We start from the raw sequence: 12,254 nt of genomic DNA, 5'->3' as shown, positions 1-12,254 counted from the left end.
AGCTTAAAAATATATGTTTAGGAACACAACGGTAATAACTAATCATTTGTGATTTTATCACAGTTTATCAGTAAACCGTTTAAGTTGCATTTAATGGTGAGACAATTGTTTCTTTGTAAAAAAAACAAAAACATTAAACAGCACCAGCTAGAATGGAACCTTTTTTTTGTGCGTCCCCTGAGTCGACCCTGGCGTTTCTTACACATGAAACGTCGGCGCTCAGTCGGATTGACGGGCGCCTACACAAGAATAACTCACAGCGTCCAGTCGCAGTCAAACAACTCAGCTGTCTCTCTTCATCTCGCTCAACGCCGCTTTTTATGCTCCAGTCACTTTCCTTTAGCTGGCAGACATAAATTGATTTAAAGATGTTCGGTGGGGGGGAAGCAGTGTGGGGAATTTCAGCCCCACAAGGTTTCATATGGGATTTTTCCCCCCCCACCTAAAAGCGCATTTAACATTTAAAACTTTGTTAAAAATGTATGATCCGAGTGAGTATGGTGCCAAAATCTTGGCTGCCACTAATTTTGTTAACGATCCTTTCCGGAGAACAGTAAAGTAGTTTTCTTGTAATGAAGACTAGACATTAGGTTCATCGGTTCCTTATTACTCGCAGGTTTAAAATATATATATAAATTGAATTTCCTGTTTGTGTTGCAATGAGGAGAATGTGAAATAACCATAAATATGGTTACTCTGGACAAAAGCAACAAGATGAAGTACGCATCGTTCATGGAGGATTGCTCAGTCCATGTTGACATTATTGTCACATTATATTCTATAAGGTGGTCATTTGCGTCTCGAGGTATCATTTCAACATTTCATGTGTTGAGGAATAAAAACGCAGTCATATGGGATGTGCGCCTTATGAAATGGACATGAAGATTTAAAAATGCACGGTTACGCATTTAATCAGAATGGGTGCTCAGACCTGTCGTTTGAATCCAGTCTTTGCATAGCTTTTTAATTAGTTTCTTTTCTGCCTAAAAGATGTAATTGTCAATCTATGAAGTATTAAAAAAAAGGCATTTGTTTAATGGCTTTGCTGCACAATGAAGATGAATGTGTGAGTTACTGTCCATTAAAGTGACAGTAGCCAAATAAAATCGCCAGCGTCAAAAGAGGGGCCGTCAAATCCAATTGGTCCGGACAGACTCTTGTTCTCATATTGTCCCGCCGAACTCTGCCACTGTATCTTTAAAATAACTTCAGGGTTCACCGAGCTCGGTGCAGAGCTTTCTGGTTCACTCAAGCTAACACAGCATGAGCGATTGGCCTTTTTCCTTTTTTTTTCTTTTTTTAATTTCCAGCCTCGCTTACTCTTTCGTTTTGTGTTGTACAATGTTCGAGCTCTCAGGCTGCTTGTCGTAGCACAGCAGCACTTCTCCAGTCACGGCGAGGGCGACAGGTATGGCAGCACGGAGGCGACAAGGGTCGAGCGACATGATGCTAATGCGTGCCGAAATTGCCTCTTATGTCCCGTTCCTAAATTGGAAAAATTGACTTTCCTTGGGAGAGGTGACACAGGCTACACTCTCAGGGGACATTTCAGGGGCTAAGTGGAGGTTTCGCAACAAGCCACACAGCAACAGGGCCTGGAGGCCGGGCAAATGTTTCATGAGTAATTTAATATCTGGAACAAGGGAGCTTGCTGCACTCAGGAGCCCAGCTCGACACACTGATCCACAAGATGGAGGGAAAAAACAACAACAAAAAAACAGGACCCAGGAGTGGTTAATGTGCACCATCTCTCCATCAAGGCTAAATGGCATATACCTGCACAGCTTCAGAGCTCCCCCTGAGGGCCCTCAAAGTGTAGCATCCATTTGGTTTTGCAGCTGCAACTCACACTCAGTAGTTGCCATAGCCTTGCTAAGATGGGAAAACCAGTGTCCTGTAGGTGTCACTCCCGTAGAGTATTCCCATAAATGATCAGTTAAAACAAAATAAAAATAACATAAAAGTATCATAATAATATACACTTTCTAATACGCTTATTTGTAAATTTCCCCAGTGTGGGACAAATAAAGGATATCTTAATCTTATTGTCATAAGGGTCGCGGGCATGCTGGAGCCTATCCCAGCTGTCTTCGGGCAGTATAGACAAGGGACACCCTGAACCGGTTGCCAGCCAATTACAGAGCACACATAAACGAACAACCATTTCCGCTTACAGTCACACCTAGGGGCAATTTGAAGTGTTCCGTTCACCTGCCGTGTATGTTTTTGGTATGTGGGAGAAAACCGAAGTAACTGGAGAAAACCCACGCAGGCACGGGGAGAACATGTAAACTCCACACAGGAAGGCCAGAGCCGGAATCGAACCCGACACCTCTGGGGCTGATGTGCTAACCAGTTGACCACCGTGACGTACATGTATGAGTGTGTGTGTGTGTGTGTTAGTCTTCAACCACATGCAAATCCCCAACAAAAATGTGCACTTTTTTTCCGATAAGCATTTGACTATTTTGAACAGACACAAAACAATTTAGATGATTACATAAAACCCTTGCGACACATGTGAATTTCAGGACATTTACATCCATGCTAATGTCCAATAAGCCGGTGAAACAGAGAGAGAGGCATGATACTTTAAAATACGCCTTATACTTTAGTGTAGGGGTGCCCACACTTTTTGGACCGAAGATCTACTTTTCGATCAATTAACCTCCCGGGATCTACCCTTACCGGCACGCGCGCGCTGATGAATGGCGCACGCGCACACACACACACACACACACACACACGCCATGATGAGAAACAGCCTGAAACTGAGGCATGCAATGCACTTTTGCAGCCTGTTAACTATCGTAGCTCACACGTACCGTTTTAAAGTGCTTCCCTGGACCCTCCTAGTTTCCTATCCTTTGCCCGTGCCCTCTGTGAATTGTACACGAAGCAAACTCTGAATGAGAATAATGTCGATAAAAGATAGAGCGCAACAGCTCTGATCAAAAGCTGCAATTGCAGACTGCTGAGCGCTAACAACTTCCGGTGACATAATCACGCGCCATCGTAAATTCAAGATTTACCTGCTTTTAATTTTTAAATATTTTTGGGTGAAAATTAGACTGATAGGATGATTAGGGTGCAGCGTACATTAACACAAAAAAATATATTAGTGACATGTACAGAGACACACAAATGGTTGTTTGTTTTTTTTCTCCTCGACACTCTTCGGATCTACTTGGGACCTGTCTTAGAACTACCGGTAGATCAGGATCGACGTAATGGGCACCCCTGCGTTTAGTGTATGCTTTAATACATAGACATGTATGTAGGTTTAGGCGTAAGAGCATTTTAGAACATCAAAATACTCATTTACTGTAATCGGAAATCTCCCTTCAGTTGAGAGCAATTTTAAACAAAGGGAAGAACTGACAGTCTTCGGACGTTAAAATTTCTATCAACAATTTACAGTGGCTGGGACATTTAATTTTCAACTGCAGACACCACCCAACATTTGTTTGGGAGCAGGCCTTGATTTATGTTAATGCATACAGTAAAAGCTGGATATTCTTGATCATGTTGCATTTGCATTATGTTCCTGGCGGACACAGCAATCACATTTCGGGCCTCGGCCCGTGGAGAAAATAGGATAAATGTGACACAACATAGTGGGATGGGATTGGCAAATGTGATTGGACGTTATTGCCGTGGATGCCAGATTTTGACAGTTTAAAAAAAACAAAAACAATTCCACAAAGGTCACGGTGCGCAGTAAAACTGGATGAATGCGACAAAACCTGACACAACAAGTAACAAAAGCGGACATTTTGCCCTGTATGTTGGGTGCTTTGCCACAATTTGGTAGTGTCTTCAGAGCAAGTTTATTTTGGATGGTAGCATTTTGTTACATTCAGTCACTGCTTGTCCTGACGTGACTGCCTATGGGCCAGATACAATACGGTGCGTTGCGTTCTATTGAAGTCTGATACACATGGTCAGGGAGGAGGTAGATGTTTTCTGTGGCCACTGCAGTCACGTTAGCTGAAATGGAGGATTTGGGTAATTTTTCTCTCTACAAAACTTGAACCCAGAGAGTGACAAAATTGGGCAAATAGTATCTCTGTGGGATTTTTTTCCGTCCATATTTTTGTTTCGTAGGTCTTCTCTGCAAAAGTTGAATGCGGAAGGGGGAAAAACATGGCAGTATGTTTTGTTTTGAAGGCACATTCCGTTCGCGTCTTACATAGTGTTTTTCATTGGATTGTTCATTTACGGCCTTGTGTTTTTCTTTCAAATATTTACCATAATTTTGACTCTACTACTGCTCCTACCGTTAGCCGAGGTTAGTGACAGAATATGGCCATTTTGACGTGTTGGATCATTGTTAATCAAGGAGTCCCGTATCATGCCCAACCATGGGGATAACTGACTGGAAAAACAAAGCACTTATTTCAGTGTCCAAACAGATCTCCCCGTTGTCATAAAAAAAAAGTGAATGGGTTTTTTTCAGGTTAGGGAAACTTTGAGAAGTTGAAAGTACTTAAGTGTGTTGAGTTGCGTGCCTGTCATGGAAGGCCTGTCAGAAAATAAGTAAGGAATGGGAACCATATGAATGACTAAACAGGCATGAAGCATGAAGAGGCTTTGGCAACAGATGGAATTTACCCCCGTCGAGGCAACATCCCGTGAAACGCAATTAGTCGTATTCTTCCACGGCGCAGTGACACCAAGGGCGATTTGCTGACCTAGATAGATGGTGGTTGGTTGAGTGTCCACATGCCCCTAATGCCCTCGCCAAAAGTGCAAATAGGTCAGAGGTCGAGGAGGAGAAGTGACAAGAAACGAGGTTTTTCACACCACGCAGGCCACATCGGAGAGCTGAATGTTCATGACGCCGCCTATGAGTGACCCATCAAAGTCTCTCAGTCACACACACACGAAGCGAAAGCATACCGGTAAGTAACGGTCTCATACTGTATTATTGTAAAGAGGTTATCCTGGCACATCACACATACTGTGTTATCCGATTGAGTCCCATTTGCACCGCGCAATAGCGCTTGGTTCAGTTCACTACACTCCAGTTTCCATTGTACAGGATCACAAAACTATCTGGACCATACGGCTTCATTTCTTTGGACCACAGTGTGGTTTACCAGTGCAGGCTGTAGCTAAACAAAAATATCAAATACATAAATTATATATTTGTAAAAATGTCTTTACAAATGTACAATATATGGCGGGAATTGACAAAAATTTGATGAGTTATACAGAGAAATTGGAAATGTTCATTTTAAAAGTACAAAAATAAAAGTATATATCTTGACAATAGTGCATAATGTTAGACAAAATGGTTTCAGAATTAAAAACTTTCAAATGCAGTACAACTGAAATTAATACTGTATTGTATGACATTTGAAAAATATTGAACTTTTTTTAGCAATATAAAAACATCTAAAACAAAATACTGGTTAACGAAATAAAATCAAATAGAGAGTTAGCCGAAACAACATTTTCCGTTCATAAAACTAACAAAGTAACAAAGCTCAAATATCCTTGGTTTTTGATTTTAGTAATTCATTTCATACATGAGTTTTTGGAGTTCATATGGAATATATTTATTTCACTTTTACTGTTCAGCCATACAGAAGAGGGAAGGTTGAAGAGCCATTTGGGATTGCAGTTTACTTTCATACAAAATACAACACCACAACATTTGTCGTGACCTTTTTTTTTGTCCAGCACTCAACAAATACTCAACAAACTAAAACTAATCAAGCTAAACAAAAATGAAGCATTTTGAGGAGCAAAATGAATTAACAAAGACTCTCTAATAACGAATTAAAAAAAGAAAATTTAAATCCAAATAAAAACCACAATAAAACCCCCAAACTATTCTAACCTTGCTGTGTATATTGAACAGGTTTACCATTTACGATTGACGTCTCAACCATTTTCTGAGCAGAAAATCATTCTTAACACACAACACACCACTGGATATTCAAGAAAACGTTGGGCCAGATAATTGGGGTTTGCTTTCTCTGATTGAGTTTGGATGATTATCATTATGTGGTTCCCTCCCACATTCCAAAAACATGCATGGTAGGTTGATTAAATGCTCTAAATTGTCCTGAGGTGTGCTTGTGAGTGTGAATGATTGATTGTTTGTTTATTTGTGCCCCCACGGTTGTCGAGCAAACATTTCAGGGTGTACCTATCCCCGCCTACTGAAAGCTGGAGATAGGCTCCAGCAAGCCCACAACCCAAGTGAGGAGAAATGGTTAAGAGAATGGATGACTACAAAGGTGAGGAGAAGAAAATAAAATAAAATAGCAACAATAGACTAATACAATATAAGATTGGAAAACATTAGATGAAAAAACACAGATGAAAAATACAAAACTACTCGAAACTACACAAAACAATTCTATTGCACCACGAATATTAGAAAATGGTATCATAGATTTTAAATAGAAACATATATTAAGAAAGACCGAAATATGAGATAAAAATACCCACATATTGGAGGAAAAAAACTAAATAAGATAAAATGACACAAAAAAACGACAAATATGAAAGGGGCCATAGCAAAATTACTGCCATCATTAAAATGGAGAAGAATAAATGAAACTCAAAGGTCTTATTATAATCAGACATACCGGTTTAATGATAAATCACTTAAATAATGAATGTCCATCGTATCCTGTCAACAGCCTCACTTATTTTCTCATTTTCTAGTCGCCCTTTGCAATATTGTCTGGTTGCAGTTTATTCATAGAACTTGACCAATATTCATTTAACATAACTTCGATTCAATACTATGAATTTTTAGGTTCATTGAAAAAGCTAAGCAAAATGGGTAAGTCTCAAAGGCACCTTATATGGTTCTGTCTATTCACTGGTCAACTGAGCTTAGCATCTTTACTCTGTAACCTCCTGGTCTCAATTTGGTACATGGCAAGCGTATGGAGAGGTTCACTTTACCCATGTGCGCTGTATATGGGTTCACTTCACCTTGTATTGCCATTACATTGACCTTCAGTGAACCAAGATCATTGCAATGTGAGCACAAAAAAACCCAAACAAATGGAGACTCTTTTGACTGAGAGAAAAGATTCCAATGTGTTCCTCATCATCGGGAAATTCCACCTCCACTGTAGCGATAGCGGAAAGAAAGAAAGAAAAAAAACTGTGGAACTTGAGGTCTGAGAAGCTAAAGCGTGTTTGCCCTAATAACAGGCCTTCAACTGCACTGCTAGTTATATTATCCTGTCTGACCTTCAATGGATACCCGAGAGTGTTTGCGGCGTTCCAAAAAAGCAAATGAGAAAAAGATGGAGGATTACAGTGCTGATGTAATTTGTATGACACATGGCAACATATTTTCTTTGAGGTGCCTTGATCATTTCCCACTTTCTCTCTCTGCTCCAACATGGCTGCTCACTCACCACGGGTGGAATGGTTCAGAGTGTCCTTTTTGCGCTTTTGCTTTGACTATAAACCTCTAACTCCTGATGTACACATGACCACAATCTACCAGCGTTTGCAATTCTCAGAAATGTCATGTGAATGCCAACAAATGCCATTCCGGAGCCAACAACTGTACTGAATTCAGAACCAAAACATCGGTCAATACAACGCGGTTGTATTTAGTGTCTGCGTTCTACCATATTACACCGAGGCACTTTTTTATGAGGATCAAATGTCAGGGCCAGAACACAACATACTGTAAGCGGGCACTTGTGCTACATTCAAAGCTACTGGAAAGAGTTGGAAATAGGCCACCCAAAACGGTATAGCTGCTGACAGTGATAAGATAATATTTGCTTTGTTTGTGAGATTATTTTATTGATGTCAGCTTTTAAGAAATATATAAACTAGTACGGTCAAACATAAGTTACATAGAATTGGTGCTACACACCAATTTCCATGCAGAACCAATTGCATTTCAAGCTAACTAACAGTTAAAGGTGCAGTATGTACACATTAGTGTCGTCTAGTAGTGAACTAATTAATTACTTCTTCAGCAGAGGTACAAGCAACATGTCAACCCAAACGACTTCTACTATTCCCTCAAGTGACAGAGTAAGTGAATTTTGTTAGACACGTGTTCATAATATTGAGGAACTACCTTCGCTAAATTTGTCTCCTTTGAGTATCGGTAGCAGAAAGATGGCAGCGAAACATGGGAGCCTCCTGTAGGCGTGGTGCGCTCTATGTACGGAAATATAATTAGTGATTACTTTACCCACAATTACATTTTTAAAAATATTTTGATGTGATCGAACATACATTTTTTTTTGGGGGGGGGGGGGATATTGTTGAAATTAATAGTGGATTTTCGAAATAATGAACACTGAAATATCAACAAAGGTTTACACACAGTTCCTTTAATTATCAAGGCTAATTTTCACCGTAGCTTGCTAGCTTGTTCGATGCCAGCGACACAAATATGGACACATTTACTGTTCATTCCTTGCAACAAACAACACTTAGTAAATTGTATTGTTCTCAGCATACATACTACATACAGTTCATAGCATCAATTCATAATACATTTAAAGGGGGAAGCCAAGTAAAAATGTTTTTTTACAATAATATGTTCTACTCTATGCCCCCCCCCCTAGTCTAAACATGTCATTCTGATTGCTGTTGTAATTTTCCTCCACCTCAAGAACAGCCATTTTGCCTCTTGCTGTCAACTACAGGTAATTGGTTGTTACCTGAGCCCTGAGCAACCGTGTGTCATTTTCATTTGACAGCAAGTGGTAAAATGGCTGCTCCACCTGAGATGGATTAAAAACAAGTGGATTTTAATTCAGTATTAATCATAATACGTTGTTTATACTATTGTAAAGAAATGTTTTGTGCTGACTTACCTTTAATAAGTTTGAGCATAGTTTCACTTACCATGTGTAAATAGAGGAGGTGGAAAATGGTGCTGAATTGTCTCTCTCAATCTGGAGAAATGCAGGTGTGAGGGCGGAGCTTAATTAATCATAGCCCTGCAGAGTTTTTCTAACTGCAGAATAACTCTTCAGAGATGCAATTAATTACAAAGAGTACGGGCTGAACCGTGAAATTTACGCACTATATATTTTTTTCTTTCAGAAACAAAAAGGTTTACCCTACTATACTTTCTGCTCTGTGTCACGGTCTGAATTGTGAATATCCTGGATCACATTAATGATCCTGAAATAACTGCTTTAAACTTTTTTATCTTCCTACAGCTTGAACATTTTATTTCTGAATGTGAAGATTTGCTCAGTGCAGGGTGCATAACTTCTCTTGGGATATTGTGCTTGATGGTTTTGGTGCATAAAAAAAAATAATAACAATAAGGTTAAAGAATGTCAAAGTGGCGCTTCAATTTTTCTGTATGCCGCCGGCCCTCAGAGGAAGTTGGCAAATTATATGACATCATTGTAAGGTTTATAGTATCAACTTAATTTCCATGCAATGTGCGTATAGCTCTCATTCTGTGACGATGTTTTAACACAGAGGATTTTTTTGACACCTTTTAATGTATTTGCCTAAGACTTGGGCCTCCCCCAACAGTCCTATTGTTAAAAATACTCAGAAGCGCCTCTCTCCTGCCGCAGAAAATTTAAAAACATTGATGCAACTCTGGCATCATCTAGTGGCGATGACATGAGACTGCTATGTCAGTTACTTTCTTCAAGTTTAGTTTTTCAATCACTTTTAAACAAATAGTTGGGTCTCTGGCGCGCCAGCCCACCCAACAAGAATGACGTGAATGAAAACAACCCAAGTAAATAGCTTCTCATCTGCCTAGTTTCAAACGTTGCCAAATTGAGACTAATGGTTTGTTTTTGGATAAAGGTTGACAGTATTTGCCCGTGACCTGGCAATCTGGCAAGCTTCAAAGCCGCTTTCCAGCAACGACCAGTCGACATAGAAATACGAAGATCTCAAAGTTGTTGTTAGCTTCTGATAAACGGCATTGGAATGTTCAGCTTAGTTGCTGCTGTGAGGCCCCCTACGCTAATTGACAATTGTATGTTTGAGTTTTGTTGATGACTCACAACCTTCACCGCTAAAAATAGAGATGATGCTTTTACTTCATCTTTGTGGTTCGGACTGTGGGCGTTTTCCCTGTCACAATCCTCTTCTACCGCCAGTCCCGGTCATCATTATAATGGAAGCCGAACTCTGCATTGGCCCCGCAGAAGAAGGTTGGAGGGCTGACAGTGGAGAAACGGGACCTCAAATGAGCGAAAAGTCTACTAGGCTTCTTTAAACCTATGGATGTTTTGACAAACGCACGTTACAAAAATGTCAAGGAGCTGTTTTCAATTTCAAAATGTAGACCACGCCTCCTTTCGTACTTGAACACATTGCATTTACACATGTGGAACTCGATTTGGCTGTTTGACAAGTTCGTTAACTATCACAAAAGTGTTGTGGGGTTTATTATTTTCGTTGAAAAAAAATCTCTAGGAAAAAAAAGCAATGGAAAGAAGCATTTTTAACGACACGAAAACAGAAATGACACACGACTACCTTCAAGCCATTAGTTATGACGTTGAAAATACTAGGATGAAGTGAGAATAAAACATGGAAATTAAGAACTTAATGAAGCGTCTTGGGAATTTGTCAATAGAATGTACAAAATGCCTCTGCTTGGTCATCATCTGCCATTTAAATAAAAAGCAATATATTGTTTGTGGAGGGGAGAGTCATCGATCCACTGCTGGATTTCTTTTTTCTTTTTTCCTTTGGTCCACTAGAGTTCAGTATTTCCTGCTTCAAGAACTATCTATTTCAAACAAGTTTGTTGGATCAGGAATTTGTTTTGCTAGGTTACTGCCGATGTTGACAAAATACTCATTAAATTCAGTTGCTATTTCTGCAGTTTTTTCCAAAATAGTATTTTTGCCTTTGATAAAATACTCTGGATAATCAATTTTTTTAGGACTATTTCTGATTACTTGGTTAAGTATTTTCCATATTTCTTGTGTGTTACTTTTATTCTGCTCCAATAGTGCATGATAATGATCTCTTTTACTGGTTCTTATAATATTTACTAGTTTATTTTTATAGGTCTTATATTTTTTTCTGCTTCTTCAGTTCTCAATTTTAAAAACAATTTATATAAATTGTTTTTCTTTTTACATGCGTTTTCTATGCCTTTCGTTCAACCTCAGTCATGAATCACTCATGTATTAGTCATTTGCAATCAAGTATATATATTTTCTGTTTTGTTTTATTTTATTTGTATTGATGTGTTTAATTTCCATGTGCTGTTGTGTTTAATTATTTGTTTTTGTAATTTTTGATTTGGTGTTTATTTGTTTTTGTTGTTCCGTTTTGTTTTTTATAATACCAGTAACCTTTATTGAACCAGCTAGGTCAGTTGAGAACCATTTATAATTTACAATGACGTCCTTTTTTAATATTTCATATATTCTTTTAATATTTTATATACTGTCGTTTTTTTCATGTAATTTTCGTGCTTTTTAAAATTTGCTCTTGTGATTGGTTTTCTCAGGTTATTTTTTATTTTTACTATTTATTTATTTTTTGCCATTTTGTTTGGCTTTTTGTTCTTGTGTATTGCAGTTCCAGGCCACCGTATGCAGCATATGTTCAACACAGACTGAACACCGCAAACTTCACAATTGTACACAGACCAAGTGGCGGAGTGAATTTACACAGTCCAGGACATGAGAACAATCTTGTGTAATACTTGAAATACAGTACTGTCATCATATTCCTGTAATATTTGTCGTTTTTCATGGAGGATAAAGAATATATGCATGTGTTTTAGCATGTCAATTGCATTTTCCATAATATGTTAGCATTATACTCACAGGCCATTCTTCAGTCAATGTTGTTTGGTTGTTTTAAATTTGAAATGTGTAATTCTCTGTGTTTTGTGTTTATTTGGACAGTAAACTTCAACAAGGAGTGGCCTTAACCAGCTTGAAGTCTCTTTTTTGAAGAATTGTTCATTATCCACCAAAATGCTGATGGTTGTGAAGTGAGTTGATTTCACTGTCACAATACAGCCTTCATATCTCAATGAAGTTACCGGTACTCCCAAGCCAAAGCAAAAAAAAAAAAAAAAAGTCAGAATGACGTTTTGTCTCTCATAAACCTCGCCTGTCAGATCACGCAAATGTCAAGGCACCACTTATTGCTATCTGGAGTGTGAAAATGTTTGTCTTGCCTGTTTTTATTTTCTGAGGCGAGGTCATGAAAAGAACTGTAGGCAGCTGCTGTCATTTATTGCTCAACAAAAGCAAAGCATTGAAACATTTCAAGTTGCTTTGTCCTCCTAATGT

General features: G+C 38.8%; 1 long non-coding RNA gene across 1 annotated transcript in view; it reads left to right on the top strand.

The window, feature by feature from the left end:
• The window catches only part of LOC147201011 (uncharacterized), a 28,575-nt gene extending 16,688 nt beyond the window's left edge, over positions 1-11,887 (top strand). The window contains exon 2 of the long non-coding RNA XR_015101663.1: positions 11,530-11,887. This is a non-coding gene — a long non-coding RNA (uncharacterized LOC147201011). The remainder of the gene's footprint in view (positions 1-11,529) is intronic.
• Positions 11,888-12,254: the final 367 nt, after the last annotated feature.

This window comes from Hippocampus guttulatus, chromosome 8, assembly GCF_054856545.1.
Source record: "Hippocampus guttulatus isolate MCC_2025c chromosome 8, RoL_Hgut_1.0, whole genome shotgun sequence".
Classification (NCBI taxonomy): Eukaryota; Metazoa; Chordata; class Actinopteri; order Syngnathiformes; family Syngnathidae; genus Hippocampus; species Hippocampus guttulatus.
The sequence above is the reverse complement of the archived record's forward strand: the minus strand, read 5'-3'. Positions and strand labels throughout refer to the sequence as shown.